Genomic DNA, 11,533 nt, shown 5'->3' on the forward strand with positions numbered 1-11,533 from the left:
TTCACACTGCACTCCTCAAATTATTACCTAAGCATGTTTTTTGTGGCTCATATTAAGTTACTTTAGGTTTGAGTTTGGATTTTTACTTTTTCCCTAATCAAAGACAGTTTTAAAACCTACAACTGCTGAATTGTTCAGGAAAATCAAAATTCTCAGTTTTGTAGTTAGACTGTATCTGTTGTTATTTAACAATGCAAAGTTTATATGAAAGGTGCCTAACAGTTATTAACTTTAGAAGGAGAATATCTTTCCAAATTAAACAAGACTTGCAGAATGAGTGATAAAAAAAATTCAAGTAATTCATCCTGATTTAATATAAAATGTGTCATTCTGTGTATAAGTACTCAATATTTAAACACTTGCTGCTGGATGTATCATTTTTGCTTGCATTTCTAATGGCTTCATTTTGATTTATTTCTGAAATCCATTATGCCATGTGTAGTCACTGATAAAATTTCTGCAATGCTTTGGAAAGCAAACTTTAATTTGGGACTTCTTGGTTTTTAAAAGTATTTTAAGAGAATCAGCCACCTTTTTGCCAGGTATTTGGGTTGCTTGTACAGCATATCTTAACAAGAGGAATGTGTGCAATATGTATCACCTCATGTTTGTCTGGCAATGTTACTAAAATGTTAAGATGCAATATCTTCCTTTCACTTCAAGTTGGAAAAATTTCAGTATCTCTGATTTGGTGGTGTATTTATTTTTATCTATTCAGTGTATGGGCATATGGTTAGTTAGGTTCTTTTATGTGCATTATGTGCTTTTAGTAATTTCTGGGTTTTATCATTTCTGCATATGCACCAGTTGTAGCCATTTGCATGTTCTTTCAATATGAAGACCATGGGGAAGGGGGGGCTTCAAGGAAAGATTTCTGGAAACCTGAATAATTGTAAGTCAAAAAATGTAGATACTGCATCATTAACGTTTTTGGTATGGTGTGGGTTTTATAGCACCTATGTATGTTTGCAGTTATTAAGTTATTGCATAAATGTTTAAGAATGAGCATTTTTTTCATCCAAAATTTTGTATGTTTGCAAATATATTTTTGTAATAAAACTTCAAAACAAATGTTTCAGCACCTCCTAAAATCTTGTGATGTTTCTTTTTATTTCTAGAACTCTATTAGCCTACTGGAAGGTTCAGTTTTTAGTTAGGATTAATATTTTTCAGAGAAAAAACTCAAATTCCTTTACTTCATTTGGGGGGTGGAGCCAAATTGTATTTGTCCACATAGAAAATGCAACCTGACTTCTTGAAGGGCAGTGGGGAGGGAACAGCTTCTGCAAGGCCTTGTGCTGCTGTCAGCAGCCTTGTGTTCTGAATTTGATAAACAGATATGTTTCCTCTCACAGTCAGAATGCAGCTGCACTTTCACTGGTTTGTAAGTACAGCTCTGTGTTTGGTGCCTTTCTCTGGCACTTTTTTATGGGATCCCCTTTCATCCTTCTAGACATGGCATTTGATTCTCAGTCCAGTGTTGGTCTTTGATCCAAGACATTGGGAATTGCAGTTGTCCTCCTACCATATCTTATCAATATCATGCAACTGGTTGATCCAAGTTTCACAAAGTAAAATAGGGAAGAAAAACATAGAAGTTCATCTTGAAATTAAATAAAACCTTAGGCCTAAATCTTAGATAATTCCAATTCTAACTACCCATAGGAGCTGGTGCTTGCAGGGCAGGTCAAATGCCAGGGAGGCCAGTGAAGAACAGTATTTGTTGCCCTGCTGGTTCATTTGGGACTGATTCCTGTACTATGTCCAGAAGCAGATTCTTCTGATAGAAGACTGCCATACAAAACAGGTACAAAGTCATGGATTTACTGCACTATAAGTGGGAAAAAAAGTGGAAAACTGCTTAGAATCAAACTTTAAATTCTGGAACTAGATCTAGATTCCATATTAGGTGTGTTGCCTGTCTGGTTCAATATCAAGAATATTTTTTCATTCTCAGTGCCATTAATCTGTCTTGTCTGGTGCAGGTATTCCTCTTCACTGATACTCACAGGAAGTGCTGTCCTTTGGTTTGGGAATAAAGGAATAATTTGAATTTCTCTGTATAGCTCCAGCTAAACCAGGCACTGTACACTTGATCCTGGTGCTCTACAGTCATGTTTTTTTAAAGTGCATGACAGAATGAAGCCAATCCCTACTACAATGGTGACATGTACTGGATAGGATCAGGGAATAGGCATTAGGCTTCCTAAAGTTCATTGTCTAAAATCCAAATTTCATTTACAGGCTTGCAGAATGAAATAACAAGTTGTGGCTCACGTTCATGGGCCAAATTAATTGAAGTTGGTGGACTCATGTTTGGTAAGGGCTCAGCTACACTTCCTTCTCACTACAGAAGGTAATATCAGTTGGTTTTTTTTTTTTTTTTGGTTGGTTTGTTTGTTTGTTAATAGGATGCCTTCAGGTTACTAAATAGTCTTTATTATGACTGAGGTAAATTTCAGTTTAATTTTCTAACCAAAATATTAGAAAGTATAAGGCATATTATTGAAAGATATTTCCAGTGCCCAGTAGTGGAATTTTTTCACTTATCTTCACACAACTTCAGGTGTGAATCAGCTTTTTTCTATCTTCTAGATTTTGATTGGGGGATTTATTTTTTGATCTGACCTACTAATTTAGGAGAATTAAACTCCTGTGATAGACCTGTAACTTAAAATACAGCCATGTAAAAACTCATCGTTGTCAGTTATGCAACAATTTTTTCATAAGACACTCCTTATCAGGCTCAAAAAGCATTGAGAAAAGAGGGCAGTGAAAAGAGATTTTTATCAATTGCTGCATTCTTGAAAGAGTACTGGCAATAAAAAGAGGGAAAAACAATTGAATAGAAGATTGCTGAGAAGAAAACAAGGGAAGGAATAGCTAAAGCATCCATGTAAATATGAAAGGGGATATTGTGGAGAGAGAAGTATGGCCTGTGAAAGTATTTCCTGAAACACAGAGGAATTTAAGTTACAGTTTTGCTTCTGTACTGCTGCTTGTCTTCAGGTATTCTCCAAGCTCCAATGCAGATTGCCTGTGAGAATTCAGAGTATTTCAGGGTGTGTTCAGAAAATGACTGGGTAGGCATGATTTCCTTGCTCTAATTCTTCAGGTCTGCTGTGGAGTTTTTAACCTCTGGTAATGAGGCAGCACAGTGGAGCTGACTGATCACAGCAGTACCTCATTTTTTGCTTTGTGGCCTCCCATTACAGTTTAAAATCTGTTACACAGAACAAGGCTGCTCATACCTCGTTGCCTTATGTCTTTCATTTTAAACAGATTTTTAAAAATATTTTGACCAGAATCCATTCTTTAAAATTCAAGCAGTTCATTTTTACAAAATCAACCTTGGGAAATAAAACCACAAAATAATTAGATTTTTATGCTGGCTGAAATGAAAGTACTTGCCCTTAGGCCTTTCTTGGAAACACGCAGGGATGTGATGTAAATGCACAAGTTTTACTTCTTTTCTCCTCATAAATAAGTTATGAAGCTTTTAAGAGCATCTACAGAGCAAAGATCACCCAGCCTGGCTCCTGTAAACAAAACTCTATGTTGGTCTTAATTTAGACAGCATATGACTTGCACATCCTGCTCGTACTTGTTGTGGTTTGGAAGAGGGATCAGAGAGGCTTAGCAGGTTATCCAGCGTTCTCATGGAGGTCTGAGATGTGTGGGAGATGCTGAGTGCATTCTCTGTGTTCTGAGCATCAAACAAATTCACCTCTGTCCTCTGGGGACACAGCTCTCCCATGTAACAGCCCTGCTGCAAAGGAAGCTTCTGTCATCTTAACCTGCCCACAGGAGTTGAGGTACAGGAGTGCAGCTGAGGGCTGGATGTGTGCAGAGGCTGTTGTGGTTCGCAGCAAGCCCTGCTCCTGATGGCATCTTCAGGGTGGGAGGCACAGGGTGCCCATTATAAAAAGAGAGCTCTGCTTTTCAATGGTTTAGTAGGAAAATCCTGCCACAACAGAAGCTTTTACAGAAGACCCAAAGGTTTGGTTAGAAACATTTGCAGTATTTTAATAAGGGTTTGGAAATAATTTAATATTCTTCAGATATGAAGACAGCTGTCTGAGGGAAACTGCTAACATAACAGACATGTGAAAGTAATGTAGACTCATAGTCTGTAGTGCCTGAGCCTGTGATGTAGCTTTATCTGTAACATCATTTTAGATAAAAAAGCCTGATCTTATTACTGCTCCTATACCTGTTTTCATGCAGTACATATAATTTCTTACAATTATTGGTGATGTTCTGCACAGACATCAGAGAGGTTTTTTCTTTTTCCTTAAATTCATTAGCAGCTAAATAATGTTATTACTGGAGATGAGCTGAACAATCTGTTCCATGTCTAACTGAAGTCACTGTTTTTGCATGTGGAAGGATGTGCTGGTGGCACATAATGAGAGAATGCTCTGGCATCAATCCACTTCATCAATTCTTGAATGATTTCCTTCTCCAAGGGCTTCTAATGCAGCTGTTCTTTCAAAGGAATAGTCAAACCCTGTTGTGCTGCAGAGGTCAGGCTGAAGAGGATTTTTTCACTTTCTCTCCTATACATTACAGCACAAATAAATCCTGCTTTATTTGGTCATTACAGTTCTCTTACACCTTCTTTCTAAATGTGCACATCCTATGAAAGCATTGCTGTTTGGGAGATTTCAATTCACAAGAGTTATCACCAATAACTTCATCCTTTCAATTTTGTCACATTCAGTTAATTGAGTACAGATATTCATTTAAACAAAGACTAAAGAAATTAATAACTTCTGAGCTTGTTTGAAGAGTGCCATAGAATTTGAGTCAAGAATTAAATAGAAAAACAAGCATGGTGAAGTAACTGTGGAACATCTCTCTATTCAGTTGGCCCTTCAAGCACAGATGCAGGCAAAGGCCTCAAACTCCTACTACATGAGTACTTCATATTAACATAATTTGAAGAAATTGCAGCAAGTGAAAATTCAGATTATAAATTTAAATAGTTTTGTAAATAATATCTTTAACTAGTCATACTAAACCAATCCAAATACCCCAAAATACTGCAATATTAGCATTGCAAATTTTGATATAAATACTGTAATTTTCTTGCACTGCTAGTGGAAATACTTCCCTAAGTATCATCAAAAACAGCCCAAACCTAATCACTGTGAGTTCCTTTTAACTGTGTGAGACAAAAAATGCTTTGGTTTTTCTCTGGCAGGCTAAAGGTTAGATAGACATAAAAAAGTCTCACTGTGTAAAAGTTGTCTTGAGTTATTTGGCTTAATCTAAACATTTTTCATGTGTAATAAAACTGTCATAATATTTTGGAAACTTTGCAATTTTTGGGTTGGGTTTGGTTTTTTTTAGTAAATGACATTTTTATTTAGAGGCAATATAAAAAGAACTATGGTTTGAAATTGTTTTTATTCAACATTTGCCTGCTTGTGACTCAAAAATGTTCTGTTCTTTTATGAAGATTTCCATACACATTTTTGGTTTTGCAGACAATTTTTTCAGCTGAGGAGAAAGTTTTAGTTGAACTATGAATCTGTTCTGTTTGTATGTATCTTGTCCTTGTATCTTGCTGTTACAGACTTCAGATGTGGATGGATTTCCCTTCTGGATGTTTCTGCACCAGGTGCTGCACAAGAACCCTGCATTTTCCAGGTTGCTGGTTATAGCTCTTTGTAGTCTGTGTAGCACAAACTGCTGTTCTATGGCAACTAAAGGATGTTGAGAGTGTTCTTCATGCTCCAATGGGAACTGCAGAGCTGATCATTATTTCACAGCCTGCTGAATATTCTTTTCACAGGGTGTTTACTTGAGTGTTCGCTTGTGCTTATCTAAAACCACTTGCAATCACTGATGAAGGAATAGAATTTATTTTGAGTCAGATGTGACAGTAAGGACTGAGTCTCTGGAAAATTTGCAGCACCAGATTTGGTCTGACAATGTACTGCATTCCCATCCATCAGGCTACAACAACTGGAATTCCACCACAATTCCACAATGAGTGGAATTCCACTTCTCTTTTAAGCTACTCTGCAAAGGACATTAAACCCTGTGCACTACATGGAGGTGCTCAGGACTAGCAAGGTGACAGTCCAGGACAGCAGTGACTGGCAATTCCAGTTCAGTCTGGAACCCATACCCTGCTCAAACTGCAATTGCACAGCCTGTTGGTCTCCTCCCACATCTCCAAGCGTTTTCTTTACTCACTACTGTTTGGATTCTGTAGTGATGAGCTCTTACTAGACTTGGATTTGGCAATCTTTTGAGAACAGTTTTTAAGGCAAAATTTGGCACATAGCCCCATGGTAGCAACTGGCCTGAATTCTAGCAGTGCTGAGTGCCTGCAGCTCCTGCTCTGGTAAACAGGGTTGCATGTACTTATGTCAGCAATGCATTTTTGCAGTATCTCAGCAAATGTCAGTCATAGCTGAGCTTTCATGCTTCTGCTGCACATAATGCCCTGATGTTGAAATGTGGATGAAGGGATGGAAAAATCCAGTTATCCTGTGTATGTATTTAATAAGCTGTCTAGTCTAGTAGTTCATTCTGAAGCTAACAAGATGTGATTGTATGTTCTGAAGCAAGGCTGCTTGTCCATACATTTGCATCCTTGGTTTAATCACATTGTACGTGGTTCCAGAGGCAAGGCTGAGGAATGTGGAAGAAACATTGCCTGCTGTATGCAATGTATACCATGACTGCAGCTGCTGCTTTACAGTCCATCACACTTGGCCGCAGGTGCAGAAATAACACGGCTCTTCAGCAGATCAAAGAGGAGGCACTGACACAAGGTGGAATTTCATCCTGTGAATGCTTCAGCTGCTGTTTTAACAGCACAATACCACAATAAGCACTCGGTGATGCAGCACAAGGATTCAGGGAACTGAGGGGGAGTTGTGGGCAGTGATCTCCCAATGACATTGTCTAAGCTAAGTCTATCTTTAAGTCATTTTACCATTCAGATAACAATGGAGGAAACAAAAGAAGTGAGCTGTAGTAATACTGGACTGATTCAGATCATCCCCCCTATTTTCCTACAGGAGGGGAACAGCACTGTATGTCCAGCCAGAGAAGGCACTTGCTAAGATTGCTGTTGCCAGCACACTTGGGACAGTTTGTGAGGGAGCCATACAAGGCAATTCAAGAGCACATCATCACTGTGATCACAGAGACTCAACCACAGGCCTTACCCTTCAGGCAAAGAATGGAATCAGCCTGGGCCAACAAAGGCAAAAGCAAGGCTGTGATCTGTTGTCATCTTATTGCAAAAGTTCCACACCTTCTCAGTGATTTCTCATGGCCAGCTCCTCACAGCACCAACTCTTTTCTTCTTCACAGCACAGCCAACAAACCTGTCCAACCCTCTCCTCACCCACCTCACTCCAACCCTTTTGTAGCACTCATCTTCTCATTGGACACAGCTGTGGCCCATTAAGGGCAGGCCTGTTCCTAATCTTTGGTGATTTGTACAGCTGCAGCTCCTCAGGTGTGAGACTACCTTCTGCACTATCTTTATTTTCTTACATTCTATCCCTCCACAATGATCTGGCCAGTTTATATTTTAAAAAATTGTGAGAGAAAACAAAGGGCATTGGCAAAGGAGTGGGGAGTCCCTGAACTCCACATTTCAGTTGACTTTGCCACTATCAATGATTTATGCAGAGAAGAACAGTAACAGCCTGGCAATGCTCACCTCTTAATCTACTACATTGTATAGACAGAAAATAGGGACTAAATTAACCTGCTGGAAGCAAAAACTTTGTGTAGAAATTACTTCAATTTTTCATGATACCTGCTTCCATTTTGACATTTTTCTCTTGTGTTTGTAAATACTACCAGCCATCCAGAAAGATGAAGTAGCCATATCTCTAAAATAAGCTTTTAGTTTTCTGGTGCAAATGTATTTATGAAGTTTTTTGAAATTTGTTTTCTGCAGCTGAAATTGGGTGCCCAGCCATGTTTTCTTAATAAACCTTTGGTCAATACAAAATACTGTGGAGTTTGGCATCATAAACATGATTTCACTTACACTTGGCCTCATTTGAAGAATTTACTTTATGCACCTCTTCTAAACCACAGATTAGAGAAAACCAAATTATCCTGCCTAACATCACTCAGCTGACATGGATAACTCTGTGTCAGTGAGATGATGGTCAAGCCAAATGTCAACATCTGTCTAAAGAACAGTGTTTAAACAGCAGGGGTGATAGAAAAAGTGTCATTCCCTTCCTTGCAGCCAGTATTTTAACAACTGCTCTCCAATCAGTGAGCAAGGTCCAGAGCTCAAGCTAATAAATGCTGCTGTGCTGCTAAAATGGTTCTGTGCCTTTGACTACCCCAGCAGGCAGGAGATTCCTGTAGAGCAGGTCTATGGAGCACATGACAAAGAGCTGAGGGCTCCCCATCTGCACTCTGAGGGAGTTTGAATTCTGCTCCAGACTGGCTCTTGTCTGTCCTGTTGAACTGAATACTCATTAACAGCTGGGATGCATTAGCTGCTTTCTCAGACTGAATCTTCTGTTTCATCTTTATTTGAAAGGAATCCAGTTCATGAGCTGTGGCACTGCTCAGCAGAGAAAGCCAGAGCACAGTGAGCAAGGAACAATCAGGAAATTTGATCTGAAATGGTGGCTCAATGGTGGCTGCCTTGCTCTTACCCTCTGACCATATGGCTGCAGACAGAATCAAGTGTGCTGCTGCCTTGAGAAGGCTGACAGGTTGTGGAAAGGATTCAAGAATGGACAGAGGAGAAGAGGAAAAGTTGTGCAACATGCTCAGAGAAGTTGGTCACCCTCACTCTACAACATTTATTTGATTTTAGGTAATTAAATTTGAATTGAGGCAATGGCACAACCAGATCCCGAGCAAGATATTTGCTGGACTGTAAGGTTCAATTAAGGATCTTGTACAGGGAACTTAGGTTTGAATTTACTGTTACCTCACCAACAGTTAGGGTACATTTTATAGTTTAAAATTTGCAAAAGAAGAGGAAAAAAAATCAGCATTTGTCATAGATGTTATTTGTAATTCTTGAGATCTTTCATATTCCCCTACTGACAATATTCCTTTGGGCATCAGAGCTCCAGGAGGACAAAAGAAGTCCCTGTCTTGTACCAAAGTGGATTTTAACAGGAATATTGTGGGGAAACTGCTGTTAAGAATGGCTGTTGATAGTTCCCACAGTGTCTGTTTCCTCAGCTAGGATCTCTTTGGTATGATTTCCTGCACAAGTAGCTACTTTCTAGCTATCACGCGTTACTTAATTTCCAAGCTGCTGTTTAAACATAGCGGGTTACAAGGTGTCTTTCTGTACCCTGAGAGGAAACCTGCACAATGAAAGTGCATTAACACCCTCATTTCTTGCCCTCTCTGCCACTGAAAGCTCTTGGCATTATAGCCCATATCTTCACAGTTCCTAAATTTAAACCAAGGCTTGTGTGATTCTCATCAGGCTCTACCCTATCCCAATTTTATTGTCTATATAATTTCAAAGTGTATTACTGAAATGAAAAAATTTTGGTAACTGGTTTTGCAGAAAGAAAAAAAAAAAAAAAAAACCAAACCAAGCAACAAAACAAAACCAAAAATAAAACAAAAAACCATCAAACCAAACCAAAAAACCCCACCACAGGTAGTAGGCCTACCCTACCCAATTATTTGAAGGTCAAATATAGACTGGGGCAGAGCAAATGGCAGTTGCAGCAATTAACCTTTGTATAGTGTTCTCCAGAACAACCTCTGCACTTTGCTACTGTCAGGTCTGGTTGTTTGGCTCTGTTCTATCCTTCCTGGCCTATTTCCAGTCTAGTTTTTCTTCTGAAGATTTTTATTAAAAGGATCTTCAAGAAGACAACTGATAAAACAGTTAAGAAAACAGTTAAGCTAAGGGAGTGGTGTCTGCTTTTATTTCTTCTAATAAATTGCTTAGCTTATGGAAAAAAGTTTTATCATACCTTGCTAAGAGTTTCACATGCTACTCCTTACTGGCAGTTTGCCAAGTGATCATGACTGAATGCTCTGTGAATTGAGGTCGTTTCCTTTGTTTCTGAAACCCAAAGTCTGCAGAGCCTTGAAGGTGAAGGGTTTTTAATGGGTCCAGTGTTTTCTGGAAGTAGATGATGATAGCATTAGTTCACTAAAAGTAACTAGGATGTTTTTAAATCAATACAATACAGTTTCTAGAACAAACTAGCAGTGGACAGAACACTAAAATACAGGAGTGTGGGGCAGGAATATACTTTTAAGATTGTCAATTCCAACCTGCAACCTAGCAGTACGACTTTTTTGTCATGGTTGTCTGATTAACCTTATTTTTGTTTGTTTCTAGGTTGTGACTTCTAATGCCACTTGAGCTTTCTAGAACAAACATGAGGTACTTGCCTATTTAAGTCTAGTATTAATGTCGTAGTGTTCAAAATTGCTAGGGAAAATGTATTGGCTGATTGATGGCTGGTGAAGTCAGTATTTTATGCAGAATTCTCTGTGTTCATCACATTTTTTAACATATGTTATGGAAATATGAATTATTTCCTGACAGGAAGCCACATGGGGCAAGTCTGCTACTGTTTCTCCTGTGTGGAAGAGCCAGGTTATGCTGTGGGATACTGTAACATTCTTTTAGACACAGGAACAGACTGGGGTGGCGACCAACAGCTTTAAGGAGCAGGGGTTGAATCAAACATGCCGAGAGCCCTGAACTCGGCCCTGGTGAGGCACACCTGGGGTTCTCTATCCAGTTCTGGGCTCCTCAGGGCAAGACAGACAAGGCACCACTGGAGAGGAACAGTGGAGGCCACAAACATGAAGGATCTGGAGCGTCTCTTATGAGGAGAGATCGAGGGAGCTGGGCCTGTTCTTGCTGGGGAAGACTGAGGGGATCTCCTTAATGCATACAAACATCTAAAGACAGGTGCCAAAAGGATGGCGACAGACTCCTTTCTGTGCTGCCCAGCAACAGGACAGGAGCAATGGCCAAAACTAAACCATACGAAATTCCACCTCAACTGAGAGAACTTCTTTACGTTGAAGGGGGAAGAGCACTGGAGCAGCTGCCCAGGGAAGGCGTGGAGTGCTCCTCCCTGCAGACATTCCAAACCCACCCGGACCCGTTCCTGTGTCACCTGCCCTGGCAGGGGCTGCACTGGGGGATCTCCATGGCTCCCTTGCAGCCTCACCATTGCTGTGATTCCCTGAGCGATGGCGGGCGGAGAGCGCGGCTCCCTCGCCCTCAGCGCCGCCTCAGCGCGCGCCGCGGAAATGGCGCCCGCGGGAGGAGCCGGGGCCGCCGCGGGCTCGCGCAGGGCGCTGAGCGCAGAGCGGGCCCGGCCCGCCCCGCCCGCGGGCGGCGGCAGGGAGGATGGAGGGAGGGAGGGAGGATGGAGGCGGCCGCTCCTCTCTCCGCCCCCTCGCTCCTCTCCCCTCCCCCGCGCTCCTCTCTCCGCCCCAGCGCTCAGCCCCGGTGAGCCGCGCCGCCGCATCGCAAAGCCCGTCCTCAGAGCAGGTCCAGCCGCCACCGCCCGAGACCCGCCGCCGC

This window comes from Zonotrichia albicollis, chromosome 12 (assembly GCF_047830755.1).
Source record: "Zonotrichia albicollis isolate bZonAlb1 chromosome 12, bZonAlb1.hap1, whole genome shotgun sequence".
Lineage (NCBI taxonomy): Eukaryota > Metazoa > Chordata > Aves > Passeriformes > Passerellidae > Zonotrichia > Zonotrichia albicollis.